At 43.6% G+C, this 27,369-nt stretch overlaps 1 long non-coding RNA gene across 6 annotated transcripts in view; it reads right to left on the reverse strand.

The window, feature by feature from the left end:
• Window positions 1-27,369, reverse strand: part of LOC134482762 (uncharacterized) — a 79,228-nt gene that overhangs the window by 23,962 nt on the left and 27,897 nt on the right. For all 6 annotated transcript variants that reach the window (XR_010059321.1, XR_010059316.1, XR_010059318.1 and 3 more), the window contains one exon: window positions 1-27,307. This exon is cut by the window's left edge. This is a non-coding gene — a long non-coding RNA (uncharacterized LOC134482762). The remainder of the gene's footprint in view (window positions 27,308-27,369) is intronic.

A 27,369-nucleotide genomic window follows, 5' to 3' on the forward strand; every position in this document is an offset into this window, starting at 1 on the left:
GGAAGTCCAGAGACAATGCAGGTGCTGCAAGAGTGGATGTCCTGGAACAGCGGAATTCCTTAGACAGTGGAGGTCCTGCAATAGTGGATGTGTTTAGACAGGGGAGGTCCTCCAACAGTGGAGGTCTGTGACGGTGGAGGTTCTACAACAGTGGCACTCCTGTGATAGTGGAGGGTTTGAGACAATGTAAGGCTGGCAACAATGGAGATGCTATGCCAGGAGAGGTTCTACAAAAGTCTAGTCGGTGATAGAGTGGATGTTCTGAGACAGTGGAGATCTGGTGACAGTGGAGGTCCTGCACCATTGGAGGTTCTGGAACAATCGAGGTCCTGAGACAGTGTAGTTGCTCAGGCATTGGAGGTTAGGCAACATTGTAGGCCATGTGAGAGTGGAGGTGCTGGGAGAAATAAAAGTGATGGGACAGTGGAGGACCTGTGACTATTGTGGTCCTGCAACATTGGAAGTCCTTCATCAATTGGGGTCCTGGGATGTTTGAGGACCTGAAATATTGGATGTTCTGCAGTGTTGGAGGAGCTGATTCAGCAGAGATGAGCCTGGTACAGTTGAGACCTGGCTAAAATGGAGGTGCAACCACACTGCAGGTCCTGCAAGAGTAAATGTCCTAATACAATGCAGTTGCTCCAAGTTTATAATTCCTGCAATACTTGGTTTTCTAGGACAGTGAAAATCCTACAAATGCAGAGGTTGTGTGTCAGTTGAGGTTCTTTGACAGGGAATGTCCTAAAACAATGGACATCCTTCAACATTGGAGGTCTTGCAACAGTGGAGGTCCTGAGACAGTGCATTTGCACTGTCAGTGGAGGTCCAGAACAGAGGAATTTTTTTGGGCCAGTAGAGGTCCTGCAAAAGTCTAGCTGCGGAAAATGTGGATGTCCTACCACATCGGAGGTCCTGCAACAATTGAGGTAATGCAACAGTGTAAGTATACCTACTGTGGACATCCTGTGCTAGTAGAGGTCCTGCAAGTTGGCGTTGCTGAGACTGTGAAGGTGCAGGGACACTGAAGGTTCTGCAAAAATGGAGGTCCTTATAACAGTTGAGGAACTGCAACTGTGGATGACCTGTGCTAGTAGAGTTCCTGCAATTTGAAAGTCCTGAGTCAGTGGAGGGGCTGAGACACTGGAGGTCTTTTGACAATGCAGGTCCTTGTCACCGTGGAGGTGCTGTGATATAGGAGGTCTTACAACAGTAGAGGTCCTTGTAACAGTTGAAGTGCTGTGACAGTGGAAGTCCAGGGGCAGTACAATTCCTGTGCCAGTAGAGATCTTGCAGTTTGGAGGTAATGAGACTGTGGAGTTTCCTGACAGCTGCGGTACTACCACAGTGGAGGTCCTGTGACAAGGGAGGTCTTAGGATAGTGCAGTGACTGGGACAGTGAAAGTCCTGCTACTGTGGTTATCAAAGTGCATGCAAAGAAGCAGCAAGGGTGCCAGTCAGACAAGAGCATGGCCAATATAATGAAGATATTCATCCACACCAATATCATATTGCTTCACCAGGTAATTGAGTCTGAGACACATCTATACCTTCTCATGGAGCTGGTTGAAATTCTATAGCTTTACAAATTCATCTGAAAGTCTTGCCACCTCGAGGAAGACAAGGTCAGGGAAATATTTAGGCAAATATTAGCAGACTCGATATACTGTGATGGGCACGGTGTAGTTCACAGAGACTTGAAATCGAGTGATATTTTGTTACACAAGAACGGAAAAGTCAAAATCATCAACTTTGGCCTTTCCTAGCAAAGTTGAACCTGAGAAAACGATGAGCTGGCACTACGGTGTTTACAATTTTGATGCCTGTTATTACATCCTAGGCAAACATTGTAATGGAACAAAGAACAATATTTGAGTTAAGGAGTAGGCTTATATTTCACTGTTGTAGGATTTGACTCAGTTGTTATAAAAAGGTGAGAAGACATGTTGTGGCCGGTGTGTATCCTGCCCACTGTGGGATGTCCGAAGAGCTGGAGATCTGTGTAGCATCTTAATGGCAGTCAACCCCAGATATGGGTTGATAGTCATAGAAGTAGTGATGTACCCCTGGTCAATGAAGAGTGGAAGTGGTTCCCAAATCCTTGGAGGAACTGATCCCCCTCACGCCAGACACTGCTAATGTGGAAGCAATTGGATATTTTGGGCTTCGAGCCTAAGATATTATAGATACATCAAAGAAAATATTACCAGACCGTGGCATCCCATTGCTTACTGTAAGGGCAGGCTCTCTATGGGCATTGCTGCAGATCCCAAGGTCAGCAAGTTTGTCCAGTTATGGCAACATTCCCTACCCCTGGTGATGGCACTGATTTCCCTCTAGGACTAAAGAGAAGTAGAAGTGAGAACACCATAGACACATTGGTCTCCTCATCTTCCAAGGGTCTAATGTCTGCCTATAATAATGAGGCTAGTCAAAAGGAAGCAGAAGAGTCACTGGACTGCCCTTCTCTCCAGGACACTTCCGATGACAGCCACACTGGACAAAGCATATATACATGACAGAGGTTTCCCCTGCATTTACTCAGCAAGCAGACACACTTACAAGAGCAGCACCAATTAGAACATAAAGGACAACCTATTCTCCAGGTGTTTGTCAGCTGAGAGCAGGCCTTTCCCCAGCTGGGGCCTTCCCAGAGGACTTAAAGGATGGACCAAGAAGATGAGAGAATCCCTCAAGTTGTGTTTCTGCTTTACATCAAGAAAGAAACCTTACATGAGGCAGAACAGTGTTCTCTCAGAAATGAGGCATGGCGAGAGCACCCCGAGAACAAGCAGAAGGCACAACCGAGGTACCTTTGTGCTTTACCCCTCCCACTTTGCTTTGTGGTCATTCTTCCTTTGGCTCTGTTTTCCATTTCCCCACAATTCTTACCTTCTTATACTCTCTAAGTACTTCACGATTCTTCCTCCACCACAAGCTTTCTCCGCCTTGTGGATTTCTCCTTTTCCCAGCTGGGACTCAATACGACTTAATTGTACTCCACTCCACAGAGTTGTCTTGCTGATCCAATCCCTTCACCTGAACTGTATGACCCTCTAAGCACAACAGCTTCAACAAGATGAGGGCTACAGAGCTATCAGATCAGGGAATCTTCCATAGGTTACTGGTCCTAGCACATGTGGCCATTAATCACAAATGATACAGGACAAATTCTTATGTTTTCAAAAGTAACATTACATTCCATTCATCCTCAAATCTAATAACTGGTAATGCCTTTGAAAAAGTGTAATTAGAGTTGCTGCAATAGTGCAGATCCTGTGAAGAGGTAGGTCCTGTAACAGTGGAGGCACTGAAATAGTGCAGGTTCTGTGACAGTGAAGGTCCTTTGAAAGTGGAGGCACTGCGATAGGGGAGGTCATTCTACCTACAGTGGAGATGCTGCACAATTGAAGATTTGGCTACAGCGGTGGTCCTGTGACAACTGAGGTCCTGCAAAATTGTAATTGCTGACACAGTGGTATTCCTGTAAATGTAGAGATCCTGTGACAGTGAAGGTGCAGCATCATTAGAGGTCCTGCTTCAGTTGATGTCCTGAAACACTGTAGTTGCTTTGACCCTGGTAGTGCTACAACAGTGGAAGTTCTGGGACAGTGGAGGTTATAGGCTAGTGGAGGGCTTACCAACAGTGCATATCCTGTGCCAATGCTGGTCCTACAAAAGTGTAGTTGCTGAGTCATTGGAGGTCCTGTGACAGTGGAGGTCCTGCAGCAATGGAGGTCCTGTGACAGTGGAGATTCTTCAACATCTCAGGCTCTGGGACAGTGGAGCTGGTTGATGTATGGACAGTGGAGGTTCTGAAATAGTGGAGGTGTTTAGACAATGGAGGTCCTGTAATAGCATTTTCTCAGTTCTGGATTTCTACTCATCCCAGAGGGGACTCACTATGACTGATATGTAGCCCACTCTACAGAACTGTGTCCTGCTGATCCCATCCCTTAACCTGGATTCAACTTCTCCCAAAACACAACACCTCTGACCAGGTGAAGACTGGTGGACTAAGGGCTCATGGAATCTTCCAGGGGATATCAGTCCTAGAATATGTGGTCATCAATCACATGTGATGCAGAAAAAATTCCTGTGTTTTCAAAAGTAATATCCCATTCCATTAAGACTCAAATCTAATAACCAGCAATGTCAACAAAATGTGAAAGTAGAATTGGTGCAACAGTGCAGATCCTGCTACGGTGTAGGTCCTGCAACAGTGGAGGTACTGCAACAGTAGAAGTCCAGCAACATTGGAGATCCTGCAATAATATGGGTCCTGAGACAGTGGAGATGAGGCTGGGACAGTGGAGGTGCTACAACAATGGAGGCACTCTAAGAGTGGGGGTCCTGCACCATGGAGGTCCTTCAAAAATGGAGGTACTTAAGACTGAGGTTGTCTGCAATAGTGGACATCCTAGGACAGTGGAGGTGCTTCAACAGTGGAGGTCCTGTGTTAGTTAAGGTACTGAGACAGTGGAGGACCATCAGCAATGGAGGTCCTGGGCCACTACAGGTCCTGCAAAACTCTACTAGCTATCCTGCAACTGTGGATATCTTTTAACAGTGGAGGTCATGCAACATTGGAGGTCCCTGAGACAGGAAATTGGTCCGATATTGGAGGTCCTGCAACAGTGTAGGTCCTGCGACAGTGAAGGAGTTGGGACAGTTAAGGTGATTGGACAGTGGAGATCCAGTGTCATTTGAGGTCCTGTGACATTAGAGGTCCAACAGTTATAGTGTAGGTCCTGAGACAGTAGAGATGAGTCTGCGAGAGTGGAGGTCCTGCAAAAATAAGTGTGCTAAGACATGGGAGATCCTGCAACAGTGAATGTCCCGAGACACTGGAGTTTCTGAGATAGTGGATGTGCTTGACCAGTGGAGGTTCTCCAAGAGTGGAGGTCCAAATCAATGAAGGTCCTGTGACTGCATAAGTGCTGAGAGAGTGGCGATCCTGTGACAGAGAAGGTCCTGTGATAGTGGTGGCCCTGAAACAGTGTATGTGCTTCAACACTGGAGGTCCTGCAACAGTGAAGGTCCTGATACGGTGGATTTATCATGACATTGAAGAACCAGCAACTGTGGACTTTCTATGCCAGTTGACATTCTGCAAAATTCTAGATGCTGAGAGAATGGATGTGCTGCAACAGTGGAGGTCCTACAATAGTGGGGGTCCTTCAAGAAGGGAGGTGCTAAGACACTGGAAATCTTGCTAAAGTGGATGTCTTTTAAGAGTTGAGTTGCTACAAGAGTGAAAGTCCTGCAAAAATGTACATTCTATGCCAGGGGAGGTCCTGCAATTTGGAGGTCCTGAGAAAGTGGAGTTGCCTGAGAGTGGAGGTTCTACCACAGATTAGGTCCTGTGACAGTGGCTGTCAAAGTCCTTGTAATGGAGAAATAATAATGCCAGCCAGTAATGACCATGGCAGTGATGATGATGGGTGACAACCCCAACATCACGTGGCTTCTTCAAATAATTGAGACCAAAACAATATTATATCTTGTCTTGGAGCTTGTTGAAGCTCAACAGTTTTACAAATACATCCAAAAGTATGGCTACCTAAAGCAGGACAAGTCAGTAAAATATATTGCAAATATTAGCAGTGATGAACTACTGCCCTGGGCACACAATATTTCACAGGGACCTGAAGCCAAATAGTATTTATCTTGGATATTAATGGAAAAAAACAAAATAATCGAATTTCGCCTTAGTACCCGAGTTGAACCAGGGCAAATGCTGAAGCACCACTGTGGTGCTTACACTTCTGTTGCCCCTGAACTCCTCTTTGTCAACGTTTATGATGGTCAACCATCATCATTATCTCTTAATCACAGTAAACCCCAGATATAGGCTGACAGTCACAAACCTCATAATGCAACCTTGCTTCAAATAATGGGAGGGTTTCCCAAATCCCTATGAGGAAATGATACCTCAGGCCACACCCTAGAATTGTGGAAGTGATGTAATATATTCAGTTCTAAGCCCAAGAAATAAAGATTCTTTAAATCAAAAAAAATTATTAACGGATAATGGCGTCCAATGGCTTACTGAAAGGGCAGGCTATCCAGGTGCTGGCTTCATAACCAGGCTCCCTCATTGAGTCCAGTTAGGGCTCCATTCCCTACCCTTAAAGATTATGCTGCTTTCCCTCTAGGACTTCAGAGGAGTGGAAACCAACCCACCATTGGCACATTGAACTTGTCATTCCCCATGGCCTCTTTTATGCCTATGTCCATAACTCTAGTCATAGAAGATTCAGAAGAACCACTGGGACTGGCCTTTTCTTCAGGCCACTCCAGGTGACAGCACACTGGACAAAACATACATGGCAGGGTGTCTTCTGCCTTCAGTCAACAAGCAGCCTCAGGGAGAACGAAAGCAGCAATGAAACCACAGAAGACATCCTATTATCCCTCTGGGCCTCAGGAGAGGGCAAGACTGTCCCAAGCAGGAGCATGCTCAGATGATTTACAGGGTGGACCAAGAAATTAGGAATATCCAAATCAAGCAGTATTCCTGTGCTCCATCAAGCAAGAAAACTCTCCTGGGACAGCACAGTGTCTCTCCTGAGAAATAAAGGCTAGAGTACATCCAAAGAACAAGCAGCAGGCAGGCTCAGCGCAGGTACCTTTGTGCTTTGTCCTACCCAGTTTGTTCTGTGCTGGTTCCTCCTGTGTCTCTGGTTTCCATTTCTGCAAAATTGTTTCTGTTTCACCTATTCTAGCATTGTATGATTCTTACTCCACCATAAGCCTTCTTTCAGTTCTGGATTTCTACCCTTCCCAGCAGGAACTCAACACAACTGATGTGTACCCCACACTAGAGTTATCCTTCTGACCACATGCCTTCACCTGGACTTTAGCACTCCCAAAAGACAACAGAACCCACAAGGTGAGGCTTCGAAGGCTATCGGCTCATTGAGTTTTCTATGCGCTACTGATCTAGCACATCTGGACATTAATCACAAGAGCTGAAGAAAAAATTCTTAACTTTTCAGAGGTAGCATCACATTTCATGAAGCCTCAACACTAACAACAAGCAATGCTTTCAAAAATGTGACAGTGGAGCTGGTGCAGCAGTGCAGATCCTCTGACAGTGTAGGTCCTGTAACAGTGGAGGCACTGAGATAGTGGAGTTACTTTCACATTGGAGGTCATGCAACATTGGAAGACCTGCACGAGTGGAAGTCACGATACAGTGGAGATTTGACTGCTGTAGTGGAGGTCAGGAGACAATGCACATGCTGCAAGAGTGGATGTTCTGCAACAGTGGAGGTCTTGGACAGTGGAGGCCCTGTGACAGTGAAGGTTCTACAACAGTGGCATTTCTGTGATAGTAGAGGTCTATAGACAATGTAAGACCAGCAACAATGGAGATCCTGGGCCAGTAGAGGTCCTGCAAAAGTCTAGGTGGTGATAGAGTGGATGTCCTGAGACAGTGGAGGTCCATGACAGTGGAGGTCCTGCACCATTGGAGGTTCTGGAACATTGAGGTCCTGAGACAGTGCAGTTGCATAGACATTGGAGTTCCTGCCAACAGTGTAGGTCCTGTGAGAGTGGAGGTGCTAGGAGAATGAAGGTTATGGACAGTGTAACTTTTGTGTTCCTAAAATGATGGAGGTCCTGCAATAGTTGAGGTCTTGATACAGTGCAGTTCTTCCAACTTTGGAGGCCCTGCAACAGAATAGGTCTTGGGAAAGTGGAGGTTCTGGGACAGTAAAGGTGATGGGACAAAGGAGGTGCTGCATCACTTGAGGTCCTGGGACATTAGAGGTCCTGCAATATTAGAGGTCCTTAGAAAAGTAGAGGTCCTGAATGAGTGCATTTGCACTGACAGTGGAGGTCCAGCAACAGTGGACTTTCTCTGCCAATAGAGGTCCTGCCAAAGTGTAGCTGTTGAGAAAGTGGATATCCTACAACGTTGGAGGACGGGCATTAGTGAATGCCCTGAGACACTGGAGATCCTGAAATAGTTGGTTTGCTTGGACAGTGAAGGTACGACAAAAGTGGAGATCCTGCATCAGTGGAGGGGTTTGGATAAAATGGAGGTGCTGCCACACTATTGGTCCAGCAACAGTGAATATCATGAGACAATGCATTTTCAATGACAGTGGATCTCCAGCAACAGTGGGATTTCTGTGCCAGTAGAGGTCCTGCAAATTCTAGAAGCTGAGAGGGTCCATGTCCTGCAACGCTGTGGGTCCTGCAACAGTTGAGGTACTTCAACAGTGTACGTCCAGCTACCATGGATATCCTGTCCTAGTAGAGGTCCTGAAAATTGGCCTTGCTGAGACAGTGGATTATCCTGTGAGAGTGGAGGTCCTATGACACTGGAGGGGATGGGACAGTGGAGGTCATGCCAAAATTGCAGTCCTTGTAATGGTTGAGTGGTTATGACAGTGGAAGTCTAGCAACAGTGGACATCTTGTGTCAGCAGAGGTCCTATAACATAAAGGTCCTAGGACAGTGGAGTTACTGAGACATTGGCGGTCCTGTGAGTATGGAAATTCTTTTAACAGTTGAGGTGCTGTGACACTGGAAGTACAGAAAATGTAAATGTCCTCTGATAGGAGAGCTCCTGCAAATTGGAGCTGCTGAGAGAGGGGAGGTCCTGCAACAGTAGTGATCCTGAGACAGTAGAGATCCTGCAACAGTGGAGGGGCTGAGACACTGGAGGTCATTTGACAGTGGACTTCTTTTAATTGTAGAGGTGCTATGACAAGGGGGTTCTGCAATGATAGAGGTCCTTGTTACAGTTGAGGTACTCCAACAGTGGAAGTTTAGGGACAGTAACTTCCAGTGCCTGTAAAGGTCTTGCAATTTGGAGGGTCTGAGACAGTGAAGTTGCCTGACCACAGACACCCTACCACAATATTGGTCCTTTGACTGTGGAGGTCTTGGGATAGTGCAGGTGTTGGGACAGTGGAAGTTCTGCTACAGGGGTTATCAAAGTGCATGCAAAGAAGAAGCAATGGTGCCAGCCAAACATGACCATGGCAAATATAATGAAGATTTTCATCCACCCCAACATCATCTTGCTTCTCCAATTGAGTCTGAGACAAGTCTAATAACTTATCATGAAACTGGTTGAAATTTTACAGCTTTACAAATACATTTGAAAGTCTTTCCCCTTAGAGGAGTACAGGGTCAAGGAAATATTTGGGTAAATATTAGCAGGCTTAATCTACGGCTATGGGCACTGTAAAAGTACACAGTGACCTGAAACCAGATTATATTCTGTTAGAGAAGAATGGAAAAGTCAAAATCATCAACTTTGGCCTTCAAGGCAAGTCAAATTTGGGCAAATGCTGAACTGGCAGCATGGTGCTTATCCTAATGGTGCACCTGATCTCTTCCTAGGAAAACGTTAGGATGTTCCAAAAACAAAATAAACCCAACATATGGACTTAGGAGTAGGGTTACATTTTGTCATACAAGAGCTGAGGAGACAGGTTGTGAGTGGTGTGTATCCGGCCCACTGTGGGGTGTCAGAAGAGGCAGCTTAGCCTCCTAATGACAGTGAATCACAGATATGGGCTAACAGTCACATAGGTGATGACACACCCATGCTCAATGAAGACTGTAAGTGGTTCCCAAATCCCTATGAGGAAATGATCCCTCTCATGCCAGACACTCCACTTGTGAAAGCAATGTAATATATTGGGTTTTGAGGCCAAGAGATTATAGATTCACTGTATCAGGGAAGGTACAACCAGAGCATGGCATCTTATTACTTAATGTAAGGGGAAGCTATTCACCGGCATGGCTGCATAACCCAGGCTCAGCAAGTTTGTCCAGTTAGGGCCCCATTCCCCACCCTTGCTGATGGCACTGATTTCCCTCTAGGACTAAAGAGGAATAGAAGTGAGTACACTGTAGACACATTGGTCTCATCTTCCAATGGTTAAGTGTCTGACTATGATCTTAAGCCTAGTCAAAGAGGAGGCAGAAGGGTCTGCCCTTCTTTTCAGGATACAGCCAATGCCACCCACACTGAATAAAGCATACATACATGCTGGAAGTGCCCTGTGTCTTCAATCAACAATCAACCACACTTAGAAGAGCAGTAGCAATGAGAACACAGAGGACAACCTACTTTCCTGCTGTTTCTCAGCAGAGAGGACTTTCCCCAGCTAGGGCCTTCCCAGAGGCTTTGAAGGAACGAACAAATTTCAATAGGGAATTCACTAATGAAGTTGTGTTGCTGCTTTCTTTCAAGAAACAAACTTTATATGGGGAGAAGAGAGTGTTCTCCCAGAAATGAGGCACAAGGCGATCGTCCAGAGAACATGCAGAAGGCACAACCCAGGTACATTTGTGCTTTGTCCATCCCAGTTTGCTCTGTGCTCATTCTTCCTCTGGCTCTGTTTTCCAGTTCCCCATAATTCTTACCTTCTTATATTCTCTAAATATTTTACGATTCTTCCTCTAACCCAAGCCTTCTCCCTCTTCTGGATTTCTTCCCAGCAGGGACTCAATATGACTGCTGTGTACCCCACTCTAGAGCGTGGTCTTGCTGACTGCATCCCTTCACCTGAAGTTTATCATCCTCTGAAAACACCAGTTTCCACAAGGTGAGGTGGAGAGTGCTATGACCTCATGGAATCTTTCCATAAGTTACTGGTCCTAGCACATGTGGCATTAATCACAAGAGGCACAGAACAAATTCTTATGTTTACGAAAGTAACATCACATTCCATTGAGCCTCAAATCTAATAACCAGTAATGCCTTTGTAAAAGTGCAATTAGAGTTGCTGCAACAGTGCAGATCCTGTGAAGAGGTAGGTCCTGCAACAGCAGAGGCACTGAAATTGTGCAGGTTCTGTGACAGTGAAGGTCCTTTGAAAGTGGAGGCACTGCGATAGGGGAGGTCATTCTACCTACAGTGGAGGTGCTGCAAAATTGAAGGTTCGGCTACAGTGGAGGTCCTGTGACAACTGAGGTCCAGCTATTGGAATTGATGATACAGGAGTATTCCTGTAACTGTAGAGATCACATGACAGAGAAGTTGGAGCATCATTGGAGGTCCTGCTTCAGTTGATGTCCTGAAACAGTGTAGTTGCTGTGACCATGGTGGTGCTACAACAGTGGAAGTCCTGGGATAGAGCAGGTTATAAGACACTGGAGATCCTGCGACAGTTGTAGTGCTCCTACAGTGGAGGTCCTGTGACAGTGGAGGTCCTGCAGCAATTGGTGATCTGTGACAGTCGAGTTGATATATGGATAGTGGAGGCCCTACTATAGTAGAGGTGTTTCCACAGTGGATGTCCTGCAATCATAGTGTTGTTTGGACAGTGCAGTTCCTCAGACAATGGAGTTCTTGTGACATTGATGATCTTATGACATTGGACGTTGTAAGACACTTGAGCTCCGGCACAGTAGAAGTCCTGTGATAGTTGAGATACTGAGACACTTGAAGTCCTGTAACAGTGGAGTTGACACACAGACAGTGGACTTCCTGAGGTAGTGGTGGTGCTTAAACAGTGGATGTCCTGTGACAGAGGAGGTCTTGCGATATAGGAAGAACAACATATGCTGGCTGGACCACCCAGTGCTTCCAGTAAATAGACCACCAACCAAGGGGTGTACAGGGATATGATGTGTGTGTGTGTGTATACATATATATATATATATATATATATATATAATTTTCTCAAACACAGTTTAAATCTCTTAAGTGTGCTCTCAAATCTGCCCTAATTCACATAAATCAGTCAAAACTGTTGGCTTTGTAAATAGTTCTCTCGTGTCCCAATGTTTATATGCTGGTCACCCCAACAACATTATACTTGTCTACATGAGAGTCAAACAATGTGGGATCCTTGTACCAACTGGACCATGCAGACCCTGGGCTCACCTTCAGGTTCTCACATACATATACAAGCACACACACACACACACACACACACACACACACACACACTCATGAGAGAAAGAGAGAGAGAGAGAGAGAGAGAGAGAGAGAGAGAGAGAGAGAGAGAGCACTTATCATCTATTTCTAAGGCATAATGTGTGCTCTTGGAGTTGAGCACTGGGACTTGCACATCTAAACAAGTGCTGTACACCTAGGAACATTTTCTGATTTGTATTTTCTCTTTTATATCCAGTTCCTTGGACATCTTCAAAAGCAAGTAGGGCATTGACATACCATGAAATCTTGGACGTAAAAGTAAATTTTAATACAAAGCTCACATGTCACTCACAGATGACTCTAATAGGAAGTACATTAAGTTCAGTATCATTCAATCTGAAACCCTCAATGTGTATACACCACTCTCACTGCCCTCACGAAATCTCATGTTTGAACCACTCTGCCTAGCTGGAGATACCTGTTTATCTCCCAGAATAAAAGGGAGGCTCCAGGCTCAAGTGGAACAGCAGATTCAAGGTGGGACTGTTGGGTGACATTACAGTGAACACCAGGGACTGCCCCTCAGAGACAGGAAGTGGCCCTTTCATTCCTGCTGGGGGAGCAGTATCTAGATTGTCCTGCATGGGACAGAATCCTCTCATTCTAGCAGATATCCTGGGTGACAAAAGGAATGTGAGTAGATTATGAAATCAAACTACCACATTTCTTTCTGAGGCAGAGACATTTGAGAACCTTGGCCTAGGAGCTAACAGCTCCAGATAGCAAGGTGATGTCAGTGTGGGCCCTGTATTGACCTATGTATAGTTATTTATGTTAATCACCAAATATGTAAAACTTACAGCACTTAAGAGCAAAGTCTCCCAGGAGGCTCAGCTAAAACTAATCAGTGAGTTTTTAAGAACACAAACAAGTAGGAAATTTAAATTCATGTGACTGCTAGAAGTAAAGCAAGATGCTCTTGGTAGATAAGGTGATAACCTCTGTGTAAGACCCCTAAAATCATACACAACTTAAGATGTGAAGTACTCAGCTAGCATGCTTAGTGCCATGAACCCAAGACAGAGCTTCTCTATGTCTCATCATCTCTGAAGCACAGTCCACAAACAGTTGCAACAAATCTTCTCTTCCTCCAAGTTCAAAGTTACCTTTACTCTTATTGTTTCCACAGTTAACTGAGCTCTCCTGGATACACAGGTTTGACTAACCGTCTCTAAACTTCTCCCACCCACGTACAGATGATACCTCCCTCTGCACATGAAGCCTGTTCCTCTCAGGCCTGCTGTTCTCCTTCCCAGATAGAACTGGACACCTTTCAAACCTACATTCTTAAGTCATCTATCAACATTGGGTACACGATAGGCACAAGTTGTCATTGAGTGCCAAATGACACTTTCCTACCTGACAATGAATAGGGTCCAGGGGTTCCAAACATGAAAACTGGCCAGATAAGGTCAGGTAACCTCCATACTATCTCCATGTAGAGAAGAAAATTGACACACCTTCTCAAGCAGACTTTCTCAGCTGTCTCAGACCACACAGCAGTCCTTTCTTGAGCTTCCTTACTTCCAGTGACTGATTAGAGTACATGAGAAGATGCTTGATTTCTAGAAGACCTGGACCCCATGAACCATAGCAGCAGCAGTTTGTGATCAAAAGTTATATCAGGAACTGAAAATACCTAATGTTCATGTGTTGATTTGAATATGCTGAGCCCAGGGAGTGGGACTATTTGCAGATGAGCCCTCATTGGATAGGTGTAGCCTTGATTGAGGAAGTGTGTCACTGTAGATGTGACCCTTATGTTCCTTGTCCTAGCTGCATGAAAATCAGTTTTCTAGTAGCAGCCTTCAGTTGAAGATGTAGAACTCCCAGCTCCTCCTGCAACATGTCTGCCTAGATGCTGCCATGCCCCTACCTTGATGATAATGAGCCAAACTTCTGAACTTGTAAGCCAAACCCAAATAAATGTTCTTCTTATAAGAGTTGCTTTGGTCATGGTGTCTGTTAATAGCAGGAAAACTCTAAGTAAGTCATTTTCTACCACAGATTACTAAGTTAGTTGAGTGATGTCTTCACCTGAGGAGACATGGCCTCTTATTAAGATGCTAATCTCCAAGCAATTTCAGGCTCTCTTCTGGTATAGGCATTGGCTATAATATTAGTCTTCCCAGTGTCTTTTTCTCTGTAAACTGTACATTTTGTATTTCTTTTTGCCCCATTTGCTATTTTTCATTGAAGAGTATAAGCACAGTATGACAGAGGCCATACTGGGCTCTCTTCAAATTTTCATCAAAGAAATTTGTTTATTACTTTTGAATTTAGCCTCAAGTAAGTTTTTAGGATGTGGGCAGAAAGGAAGCCACATTTTTGTAAAAGCCTCATAGGAATTATCCTAGACCAGTTACAAACATTTTTTTTCCTTCTGAATCCCCTTCTCCTGGGCTTCCACAGTCTGAATAGCTCTTGGCACTCCTGACTCCCAAGTTCTTGCCAGTGTAGCCCATTAAACTCATCTTAGAGCACTGGAATTCTTACACATTTCCCAAAACAAGAAACAAGTACAACCTGGCATCGTCAGGTGTCACACAGCAAGAGTCCACTCCATTAAGTCACCTTCTGCATTAGTTACATTTGCATTTCTGTGACAGAAATGCCATGAGCACAGCAAACTATAAAACAAGTAGGACATTAGTGATTCTATTTCAGAGAACGTGTGTTAGCAGAGGTTAAGTTCCATGACTACAGGGCATGGTGGAAGGAGGAGGAGGCTGAGGTATGACACTAGAATCACAAGTACAAAGCAGATGGTGCATTGGGAGTGGTGCAAAAGCACTAAAACCTCAAAGCCCAGCCCCGCTGACATTCTTTCTCCAGCAAGGGCACACCTCCTGAATCTTCCCAAACAGAGTCACCAACTGGGAAAGGAGTACTCAAATGCCCGAGACAGTGGAGGATAGCTCATGCAAAATGTCATGGTGATTCAGGAATTCGAATCAGTAACAGAGAGAACCTTAACTCTGGGTCTTGGTGTGTTGCTGCAGAGCCAGCAAGCTGCACTCCCTCCACTTTCACATAAGATGTGGATTAAGTAAAAATGTAAACAAGCATCTCCATGGAAAATCAACAGCCCTGTTAATCTGGTCACACTTACAGTATAGGTCTAGAGGTATTGGACACTGAAATCACAGAAGGATCCAACCCAAACTCAAACCCTTTAGTCTTCAGGAATAAAAATACCACAGAAGGCAAAAGGGGCAAGGACATGAAGCAAACACTCATTCACTCAGCAGATGAAATTACACCTAGTCCTAACCCACAGACCTACTTCTTAAACAGCGTACATTCTGCTGGTACCTATTCAACATGATCCTAAATGCTGCAGTCAGAACAAATGGTTTCTTACTTTGTTGAGTATGACTTAAAAACACTAAAGTCCTCTGAAGGAAGTGAATGGAATCTTCTCAGAGCCTAGGGAGGTCTGCTAAGGGAGTACAAAATAACAAAACAACACAAACCAATTACCCCACCAGGAAGTAGAAACCGGTCTGATGTCAGTTGCCAATTCCTCAGGGTTTAAGAGAAGCCTGCAGACTGGAAGGACTGAGGAAGTTGAGGTTAAAGTACAGTTACACTGAAAGTTCACTTTAGGAATGAGTACGGTAGCAATTGGACAGTGCTCTGTGTGTGTGTGTGTGTGTGTGTGTGTGTGTGTGTGTGTGTGTGTGAGTGTGTTCCATGCATGTGTTTCTGTGTGAGTGTGGTTGGGTTGTTGTTGTTGTGTGGTTAATTTGAGACAGAGTGTCACCACAAACTGAAGGTGTCCTAAAACTCACCCTGTACACAAGGGTGGTTTTGAAGTAACGAGACCTGCTCTCTCCTGAAAGGGGGGATTAATGATGTGTAGCACAAGCTATGTGTGAATGTAAATTTCAAAATCTGAAGATTTTAGAAATCTCATTTGGCTTGCTTTAACAATGCTGGTGATTACAGAAATACATGGTACACTGAGGACAGAACAGAATATACAGTGTGAGCTTTTGAGATTGTTCAGAGGTGAAAGGAATAGCTGATGATCTGAGTTTAGTTCCAGAGGCACTGTTAATATTCAAAAACAAATATAGTCAATTTTTATCATTTGTAAAATCATTAAAGGCATCCAGTCAGAGATTAAACTATTTTTGGTGTTGTGATGCTACACAATCATAAGACTGATTCCTGTGGAACAGGCTGGTGGAGCAGACAGTAATCAACAGGACATCAGAAAACCTTCAGAGCAGGAACTAGAGAGATCGTTCAGGGTTTGAGAGCACTGGCTGCCTTTGCAGAGGACCTTCACTTATTTTCAACACTTCCAAGTCAGCTCACAGTCATGTGCAACTCAAGATCTAGAATATCTTACCCTCTTCGGGTTTTATGGGCCCTACATAATACACACAGTGTAAATATACTCATGTACACCCTTGTTGGACAACCATAATCCAACCACAGAAGGGAGAGACCTTGCCACACTCAAGCTTGCCATTTTGAAGGAGGAAGCCTTCTTGTTAAAAGCACTGGAGAACAGCAGGCACAAGGACACCTGACTCACACATTCCACCCGAGATCTTGAAATGGAAGCCACACATAACTCTGGCCTTCTCACTGAAGAGAGGTCATCCTTGGGTAAGGAGCTTTCATCTGATCCTGTTTTCCTCTTGGATCCCATTACAGAAAAGCATTTGTGTTTGTCTAAGTCTGCACAGATTCCCAACACCCTTCCTAGTCATGTCTGACAAATCCATATGGAAACCACTGTGTAACTGGAGTCCTAGTCTATAGCATCTCTCTCCTTCATGTTATCCTCCTTTTATAATGCATATTTGATAGGGAAAATATATTCTTTGTGTACTTACAAATCCCACATTGTTTACATGTGGCTAATGTTTCTTCCTCAGCATGTTTGCCTGGAGACAAGGCTGGATGCAGGTATCCTGGAGATAGGGCAAGATTCAGGTGCTGTGGTAGCCATAGGATAGGAGCCATCACAGCTGTAGCTCAGTGTATGGCATGCATTAACAAAGAAGACTCTGTCAGTCCCAAGGGCAGCTACATCCACAGGGGCCTAAGGAGAGAGACCTGATTGCTACTGTTGATGTTGCATTTCCTCTTTGTTCTGTTTTACATGGAATTGCCCATACACAACAAACTTCCTAGGATATCTGACAGCCACACACAGATGCACATCCAGGTAAAACACAAAAGCAAGTGAAATAAAAATAAATAATTTTAAAGTAGTATATAAGAGAAAAAGACTGATGTTTATAAAAGAGAAACTTACCCTCAAAAACTATTTACGGTCCTGAAACCTATTTCTCATAGGCAGAGGAAAATAGGCATGGAATTCTTTCTCTCTACACTTCTCAGTGTGTTCTGAGCTACTCTAGCTTCACAGGTATTGGGTGAAAAGTTGACGATCTTAGTAAGATTAGCATCATGTTGCACGTCAGCTGTCTTCAGTCCCTCCTGAATTCCATGTTTTCAGCTGAGGATCTCTTGCAGGGGGTTCTGTATCCTGAGTTGTTGTCTTGGTCTGTGGAACTTCATTTACTACTACTACTACTACTACTACTACTACTACTACTACTACTACTACAACTCCACACACATACACACACACACACTCACACACACACACACACACACACACACACACACACACACACACACACACACACACGTACCAGTTTAAGACAAGACAGACTGTGTGTCTGCAGGGGATTCAATGCCTTCTAGAATCAGGACCTGAAAAAAGAGCACTATACTTCAAAACAAAAGTCCAAGGAAAGGAAACAACTGGAGTTTCAGTGGAGGTTGTGTCAGAAGAGCCTGTGAGGAGATGAAGGGCACACTGAACACCCAGCCACACTGGAAATGTCTGCATCTGAACTGTGCAGCATCCCACTCGGAGTGCGGCGTGCTGTGGGGTGTCTGAGAAACCATATCTGATGACCTGGGTTTGCACTTATTGAGACCAAGTATTTGGGGGTTGGAGGTGACTACTATATCTATACATCAATTAAAATTAATGTGGGTGAATCATGGTGCATAAACAGTACAACACAGCTGTCCAGGACCAGCTGTTGGATGTATCATTAAAGCATTATTCCTTAAATACTTCTGAGCTCGAGGAAGAAAGATTTAGGATTAATTTCTGTTCCACTACTGGATGACACACTAAGTGGCAATCTCAATGGAGGGGACCAGCCGTCAAAGGAAAGCCGCAGTCCTTTCCATCTTTTACAACTACAGTAGTCTCCGCAAAGCTAACACTCACATGTGTCTCATCAGTCAATCAGTCTACAGGACAAAGATTACCTATGCGGATCTCAGGGTCAGAATAGCATTTTCTGTTTCCAGTTCAACTACCTTTTTTTTCTTTAACCTGCAACCCAGGATCCAAAAGAAGAATGGACCAACACAGCATGTACATGCCCACATGAAATACCATGATTGAACAGAGTGCAAGAAATGGTAGAAACAGTCTCAGCAAGGAGAAAGTCAACTGTCAGGTTGTGAAGACTCCTTCACATATTGCAGAGGCAAGACAAGTCAGCCTCAGCAAGGCCTGGCCGGCTACACACACACACCCCATGGCTCTGAGCCCATCAGCTCCAGACCTGAGGACTACCAGGGATGCAAGCTGTACACTCGAGACTCTTTTATCTTTTGGTCAGGAAGGTGCCATGGAAAGTAGCTGGGAAGCAGAGTTTACAGAGAAAGCCATAGAAACAGTTCAGCCTTAAAAATAAAAATCTGATCCCTTCAAAGCCAGGTGTGTGTGTGTGTGTGTGTGTGTAGGTGCTCATAAGACGTAGGTAGGCTTGGAAAATCAAGGAGAGGAAGGATTCATTGAGAAGCTGAGATGGTGGGGAATGAAGGGTGGTGGATGTTGGAAGGAAGCTAGAGCATGGTGGGATTTTAATAGCCAAAGAAGTGAAATTCGTATTTAATGCCCTTAAGACAACTGGTCCAGGTTCAGTGTTCCTGGTGGTGGCTCAGTGTTCCAGCTGTGGATTCAGGGAACTCAGAACATCATGATGAAAATAATCTCTCAGACTACAGAGTCAAATTCCTGCTGGTGCTCCAGTCTCATCAGAGAAGAAATTAAGTCCCTCCTCCTATGGATCCTCTCATTTTTGTCATTCTCGCCTGCAGGAGATTCAGTCCTTCCTTTGAGGGGGCTACTCATACCTGCAGGTGATTTAGACCCTCTTGAAGGGAATTCTGTCTCCACATTGGGATGCGGACCCTGCTGTTAGGGAATTAACTCTCTAAATCTTCTCACAGAGTAATGTGAGACAGCATTATCTGCACTTCTAAACTCTGATTGGTAAAGAGAGCCCATGGTGTGAGTTTGAAAACCTCTGAGTTATACACTGTCAATTTCTAAATGTGTTCACTTGATTATGAAAATCTCTGTAATATGTTGATGAAGTTTATTATTTTCTAGATTTCAAAAATAATAGAAGCTATAGTTAAAAGTTTAGTATGTGTTTGGTCAAAGTAATTTGAAAATACTTTTGATTTTTTTAAACATGCTGTATGACATAGAAATTTTACCTTAATTTTGTGCTGTTTACTGATAGGCTACAGAACTGCTTCATTTCTGCTGACAGATCTTATATTCATTGGTCTTGTATAACTCACTATTCAGTGCTAAATTTTAGCAGATTCCTTAGGGTCTCTTCTATTTATAATTGGATTCCATCTACAAGTCGACTGCCTTTTTCTTCCTTACTGATGCGAAGCCTTTTGTTCAGTTTCCCTCCATAAATGACAGATTTATACCATGAGAACAATTTTGGACAGCAGTACCAGAAAGACCTGGGACACAAACATTTACAAAGTCTGGTCCAATTAGAATGGGGCTCTGTGAGAAATTTCTGTCAGGTTTGCCCTGACCCTATGAGTCTCTCTTGAGTGCCTTAGGTTGGACAAGATACACCCCAATTCATATGGTGAAGGATGAAGTCCCTGACACTAAGCAGGTGACACTAAAAGACAGTTCCTTCAAGGTCATCGATTCAAGGAAGCCTGAAAAGTGGGCTCTGTTGTAATGTCTTTGGGGTCCTTATGAAGGGAACCCTAGAGCCACAGACATTAGAAGGGTACAGAGGGAGAACACAGGACATCAAGAGGAATCTGCTACCTACAAACTGAGGAGAACTGGAGCCAACTCTTGGACCCAAGACTTCCAATCTCAAGCCCACAGAAACCTCTGCTCAAATGTGGAGACAGCCCACAAAGATTATTACAGTGTGCATTCTTGGTGTGCCCTGGAGTCTGAAATTGATGCTACAAGCCCAGCTGTATCTTGGGATGGATGGAAGTCCTAAGATTAGTCTCTCAAGGTGAGGTAAAGTGGTCCTGAGTTAGTGCTAAGGTACAGTCCCAGGATGAAGCTTCTGGGTAGCTTCTGGAGCTTGAAGCAGGGAGAGTTGTGCTCTCCTTAAGGACCTGAGCACTTGTTGCTGGAACAGAGATTTCTTCCTTCAATGTACACTTAGGCAAATTTGCAAAGATCCAAAATGCTGCCTGCGGCTCTCACCAGTTTCCTTGGAGCATGCCCACAGACTTCCTTGTCTGCTAGTTGGAAGTCAAGCCTTGTCTTCTAAGGGGCTGCTCAGTAAGCATCTGACCTCTCTGGTCAGCAAGCACTACCTGCTAAAATCTCACTTTTAAGAGGCAGATCAGATCATCTTCTCTCTGGGTAAGGTCACAGTATAGTCTTTTTTGTTTGTTTGTTTGTTTGTATGGTTGGTTGGTTTTTTAATTTTTTATTAGATATATTTCTTTACTTACATTTCAAATGTTTTTCCCCTTCCCAGTATCCTGTCCATAAGCCTTAGGTGGGGCTGATTTCAGATCAGGTAAGGTCCAGACTCTCTACTTGGCAGCCATTACCACACATGGTGTTTATATTTTTGTTCACTTTATCCATTTATTTATTCTGCTGTGTGCTCTACGAGGGCAAAGAGTAGGGTTACATAATTTTTGGTATTAGTAGCTGTACTCCCAAATCCTGCTCAGTATGGAGTCTGTGAATGTTCAGCATAGCTGAGGGAGGTGCCAAGTCAGGGGACCTAGATGTGCTGATGCTGCAAATGCAAGGTCAGAGAGGACCCAAGTGGGAGTTTGAGGAAGGAGCCATAAAGACAGTTGGGAGCAAACAGGTCAACTTCCCTAAGATTCTGAAAATTTGATCTCCATCCCAAGGGAACTCAAGACTCAGAAAACAGTGCTACGATGACAACCCCAGTTCTCTTATTTTTTCCACGTCCCTTAGAGCATGGAGAGATGGTTTCAAACTCCCTGGGCTCCCTTCATACTCACTGGCATTTGATGCTGAAACTGCCACTAACTCTGTTCTGGAAATCCCCTCAGGGCATAGCTAAGTCTGTAGGGGGAGGGGCGGTGGGTATTGTTCATTGGCCACTCATAAGCAAAAGCGGTATGCCTACCCACAGAAGTTTTCCTGGGTAGATTACCTGCTCATTGAATATGGGACTTTGCTTCTGCCTTCTCAAGAAAAACAGAGTCCCCACAGTGCTTGTAGAGTACAAATCAATTTACTGTGGCATTGAATACTCGTATCACCTGGAGACCTAACTTTCCCAGCCAACTTGCGATCCTGCCTCCTGAGCCTTCCGATGGAGGAGACTCTTCCCCATGCCCTCTACTATCTCAAGAGAGCCTACCTAACAGATAATGTCTTATAGGGTCCTTCAATCAACCTGCACAGGTTCTGTGTTCATTTCTCACAGTGTTAACAGTTACACACACATATGGTTTCTCGTCTGATCCCCTAACCTGTCATGTATGTGACTGCCTGGGATCACAGGGTGAGCAGGGGCAGTACTATCTGTATACTGCTAAAAATGATTAAGCAACCTCAAGACTGGCACTTACCTCCCAATGCCTTGAGTGAATAAGTTGAAAAATTTTGTAAATAAACATAATCACCCGGCACTTTAGGAGATGAACATTTCTTCTGCCAAGTCAATCAACCAACCTATTCTGCTTTAATTGTATCATAAATTCATGAGTATATGTGTTTCTGAAAACACTTTATTACCTGGGAATGGACAGAGGAAGACTCATGTAGGATTTGGCAGAAAATGAAGTGGTACAGAGACCAGGGAAAACAGTAGGTCAGAGCCACAAATCCCACACAGGACAGGGTGCATAAGAAGACATGGTCCTCGATCAGGACCAAATCTAGTTTCTAATGGATATCTCCACAGATTTAAAAAACCTGTAAATTAAAATATCGAAATACAAACTCTAATTCTAATATATAAATTCTGCTCTTCCAAAAATGTTCCCCCCAAATTCCTTAAACCCTCAAACATGCCTTCCCTTTCTTAAAGTTCCTTTGCATTTTTTACAGGACACTGTGGAGTGTCACAGTTTACCATATAACAGTAGTCACAGTCATTCCCTGTTCATCTGAACTTTACATCCTTTGAGTAACAACCGCCTCACTCCCTCCTTGTATTTCACCCATCCCCTGAGATTTGGATGCTGTCCTGCTGCCCTGCTCAAGCAAAGTATGCATGAGAGTGAGGGGACACAACATCTCACTGACCCTTCAGCCTGCTGGAACTGATCAGTGTACCTTGTGCCATGATAATAAAGCATACCTTCATTCCATCAGTACTGAGTGGCCACTTACATTTCAAACATGAACGACCAGAAGACCTTTAAGGCAATGGGCTTATCAGTGAATATGTTTGGGGAGTCCAGGCATTAGCATGGGGCAGTGAAAGGAGACATTTCCCCACAGTAATGTATGCTATTCAATGTGCTCTTACAACACATATTCACATCTGACCTCACTGCCCAGGGATGGCCAAGTCTATTTCACTACAGGTCTCACAAACACACATGCAGATTTTTCAGATGCTTGCAGGTTCTTGAGTGCATCTGTCTTCCCATGCACTAGGGATAGCAGGTACCTGCTCTTCTTTGGGAGGTATTGTTATGCCACCAAAGGCTGCCCATGTGCTGCAGAAACAAGGAGAATGCACTTCCTAGGCAAGACAAGTGTGCAAATCCTTCATCAGCTCTCTGGGACATTCTATTCTCTTACAGAGGAAAAAGCAAAGACACACTTTCAAATAGGAAACTCGATAAATGTAAAAAAAAATACTTATGCTTGTATTTCAACACTTGATCGTATAGCTTGTATTAAAAAGAATTTTTGGGTTGAAAATGCTTCTGTTTTATTTGAAAGTGTGCATATTTCACTGATGCACAGATTTCTATGGATCAGAAAAATCTTCTGAACCCACATTAGGGATTCTGAAAATAGAAAATGTGATGAAATCATAAAATCCCCTTTCACATAAAATAAGCAAACTGAGGTCTTTTTCCATAAATCACCTAAGGAATGACAGTGCAAAATTCAGGAATTAAAATTAAATAACTCTATTATGCTGAGAAAGAGTTGCAGACTCGACTGACACAAGTGTTCTTCTAGCACTTAAGTCACAGGAGGTACAGCAACACGCTTCTTCCTTTCCTGACAGTGTATCTACATCTCTTTACTAAATTTACATCTTTTCAGATAGCTATGTTTGACGGCCACCTATGAGCTCCCACTCTTCTCAGACATCTTTGCTCCTACCTGCAAGAATGCTGTGTAATGCTGTGAGAGTCCTAGAGTCTTTGGAACCTCTGAAGAATTAGTTAACTCTCTAACAGAACTGTCACCTATAATGTCCACCAACGATTAGTGTAATGTTGATTTGAATTGATAAAAATAAAATCCCTAGCATCAAATCTGAAACCTTTCTTTAGAATTTTTGAAATTAAATCATGAACTAGATATTCAATCTCAAATATTTACATCAGATCTGAAGGCTCACATTGTTGAAGAATGATGTGTTGTGTGCCTTATATAAAAACCTCCTTCTAGCCACCTCATGCAAATTGAAGAACATACAGGCAACATTTCACCTGCCCTAAGAGACCATTCTCCTGCAGACAGGGTCCACATGACACAGTAGTGGTCTGGAATTCTCAGCTATCACTGTCTGGTAAGCAAATGGAGTTTGGAGAAAGAATGGAAAGGTAATTTCTAGGCTTACTGCCCTTGGAATGACAAAGGAGAAGATAGGATAGAGGAAACACCCTGTCATCTTTACAGTCGTTCATTCTGCCCTCTGGGTCCAAGACTGACAAAGCTAAAAAGAACAGATAACTCCTACATTTGATAAACACCATCAGCAAAGTTTATGGATACAAGTTTAATTAAAAAAAATCAGTAGGACTCTTTTAAACAAACAATGAAGGGATTGACAAATTAGGGAAACACTACTATTTACAATAGCAACAAATAATATAACAAAAAGGCCTCAGTGCAATTATAAGAAAAGGAAAGATCTGTATGACAAAAAATTTAATCTCCAATTAAAGCAATTGAAGAAGATATCATAAGAAAGGTCATGGACAGGTAGGATTAATAATTTGAAAACTACCATCTTACTAAAACCAATCTAAATTGTGAAGGCAATACCTGTCAAAGCTGAAAACAAGTCTTTACACACCTTAAAAGAGCAATTCTCAACTTCAAGTGAAATATTTAACAAACACAGGGAGCTAAAACTTTCCTGAACAATAAAAGAATTTCAGGAGGAATCACCATCTCTGATTTACTGCTGTTCTACAGAGCTATAGTAATACAACTATATGGTATTGGTATAGGAACAGACAGATTGATCAATAAAATTAAATCCAAGACCCTGAAATAAACCCACACAACTATGGATGCTTATTGTCAAGAAAGGAGGCAAAATCATATGACAAAAATAAGAAAGCATCTTCAACAGGTGGTGCTGGTCTAATTGGATACAGGCATAAAGAAGAATGCAATGACCCTAATGTATAAAGCTCTGCAAAACTCAAGTCCAATTGCATCAAAGACCTCAACATAAAACCTTATCCGTCAAACCTGATACAAGAGAAATTGGAAAATAGGCTTGAGCACATTGGTACAGGAGACAACTTCCCGAACAGAACCCCAGTGGTGCTCAGATATTGAGATCCACAATAAACGAAACTTGAAACTGAAAAGCTTCTGTAAGGAAAAGAACACACTTGATAGGAGAAATGGCAGACTACAGGTTGGAAAAGGATCTTCACCAAGCCTATATCTCACAAAAGACTAATATCCAAATTACATAAATAACAAGTTAAACTACAAGAAACCAGATATCCTAATCTAATAATGGGGTGCAAAGCTAAATTCATCAGCGGAACTTCGAAGGGCCAAGAGACACTTGAAGAACTGTTCACCATCCTTGGTCATCAGGTATATCCAAATCAAAAGCACCCTGTGATTCCAACTTACATGAATCAGAATGACTAAAATAAAAATCTCAAGTGACATCCAGCACATGCTGGTGAGGATGTGGAAAAAAGGGAATACTCCTCCATTGCTGCTTGGATTGCAAACTTGTATATCCACTTTCAAAATCATATTGGCAGTTTCTCAGAAAAGTGGGAATCGTTTTACCACTGGACTTAGCAAAACAACCCCTGGACATATACGCAAAAGATGCCCCACCATCCCACAAGGATGCTTGATGAACTTTGTTCATACTGGTTTTATCTGTCATAGCCAAGAACTAAAAAAAGCCTAAATACCCCTCAACTGAAAAATGGATACAGAAAATATGGTATATATCTATACAAAGGAATACTCTTCAGCTATTAAAAATAAATACATTATGAACTTTTTAGGCAAATGGATGAACTTTAGAATGTTATCCTGAGTGAGGAAACCCAGAACCACAGAAAAACGTATGGTGTGTACTCACTTATAGGTGGACATTATCATACAGTGTAAGATAACAGATAGATAGACAAGAAGAAAGAATTCTGGACGGCCTAAATGAGGAGGTGTGAATCTAACTCAGAGGGAAAACAAAATAGTTCTCAGAAGGATGAAGTGATGGAACAGGTTAAGAGAAGAGGCAGGAAAGGAGACGGAAATAGTGATCAGGTCAAGGGAGAGGGGTTTGGGAGAGGGATGGGAGTGGGAATACAAATTTTCTGGGCAGGAGGGAGCAGGGATCTCTGGTGACTTGCTGGATGGCTGGTAAGGGAGAGCATAGGGGGAGTCTACGGGGGTGACCCTAGGTTAGAATCCTACCAGAGCAAGAGACAGAAATGGCTACCTCTTGTTGCAAGAAAGAACTTCTAGACGAGGAAGTGGACATCAATGCACTCACAGCACCAACTCAAAATCTATCTTGCTAATGAATGTGCAGGGATAAAGATATAGCAGAGATTGAGGGAACAACCAATCAATGACTGCCCCAAAGTGAGATCCATCTATGTGACAGAGATAACCTCTGACAGTATTTATGATACTCTGATATACTTGTGGACAGAAAAGAAACATACTTGTCTCTGAAGAGGCTTCATCCACAAGCTGAAACCCACAGCCAAACATCAGATGGAGCTTGGGAAGTCTTGTGGAAGAGTGAGGGAGAATTGTGAGCAAACTAGAGGGGTCAAAAACACTACAAGAAGTCCCCTACAGTCAGATACTTTGGACCATGTATACTAGAGCCTGTGCAACCAACTCCAGAGCCTGGTGTAGCTATCTGCAGTTGGTCTCCATGTGGGTCATCTGACAAGTAGATCCAGGACTGTCTCAGTCTTTGTTGCCTGCCATTGGATCTCTTCCCCATACCCGGACTGCCTGATTGTAAATCTGTGGGGCAGAATGTGCTCGGTCCACCTGGGACTAGATGTCCCAGGGTGGTGTGGTACCCAGGGAGTATCCCCATCTCCAAAGAGAAGGGAGAGCATTGTTAGAAAGGATTTGTATGGTGGGACTGGGAAGGGAAGAGGGAGAGTAGCTGGGATCAGGATGTAACCTGAATAAAGAATACCTTGTTGAAAGTAAAAAAGTTACCTTGGAAATGGGAAAGATTGATAAATGGTTAAGAGCACTGAATGCTCTTCCAGGGGTCCTGAGTTCAAATCCCAGCAACCACATGGCAGCTCACAAATATCTCTAATTAGATCTGATGACCTCTCTGTTGTTTCTAAAGACAACTACCCTGTACTTATATATAAGAAATGAATGAATGAATGAATGAATGAATGAATGAATAAATAAATTTTATCTGGTCTTAGTTTTTGGGCAATGAATAAAATGTCCTGAGATTAAATTCAAACCCATGTCATGGACTGCCTGGATCTTTCAGGTCTGCAGGAAACATCTCAAGGAAGAACAAGAGAGGCTGGAGAAGGATGGGGAGGGGTCTGATCCCTGCAGCTCCTCAGTGTCCACTAGCACAGCACTTGCCCTTGGGAGATGACGTCTTTCACTCTTCCAGACTGTTGCACCAATCAGAATTACGTGCTCTGTGGATGAACCTGTAAAAGAGGACAATTGCTCTTGGGCCAATATGGAGGTTCCTGGCCTCTCAGCAACTTTA

This window comes from Rattus norvegicus, chromosome 1 (genome assembly GCF_036323735.1).
Source record: "Rattus norvegicus strain BN/NHsdMcwi chromosome 1, GRCr8, whole genome shotgun sequence".
Taxonomy (NCBI): Eukaryota; Metazoa; Chordata; class Mammalia; order Rodentia; family Muridae; genus Rattus; species Rattus norvegicus.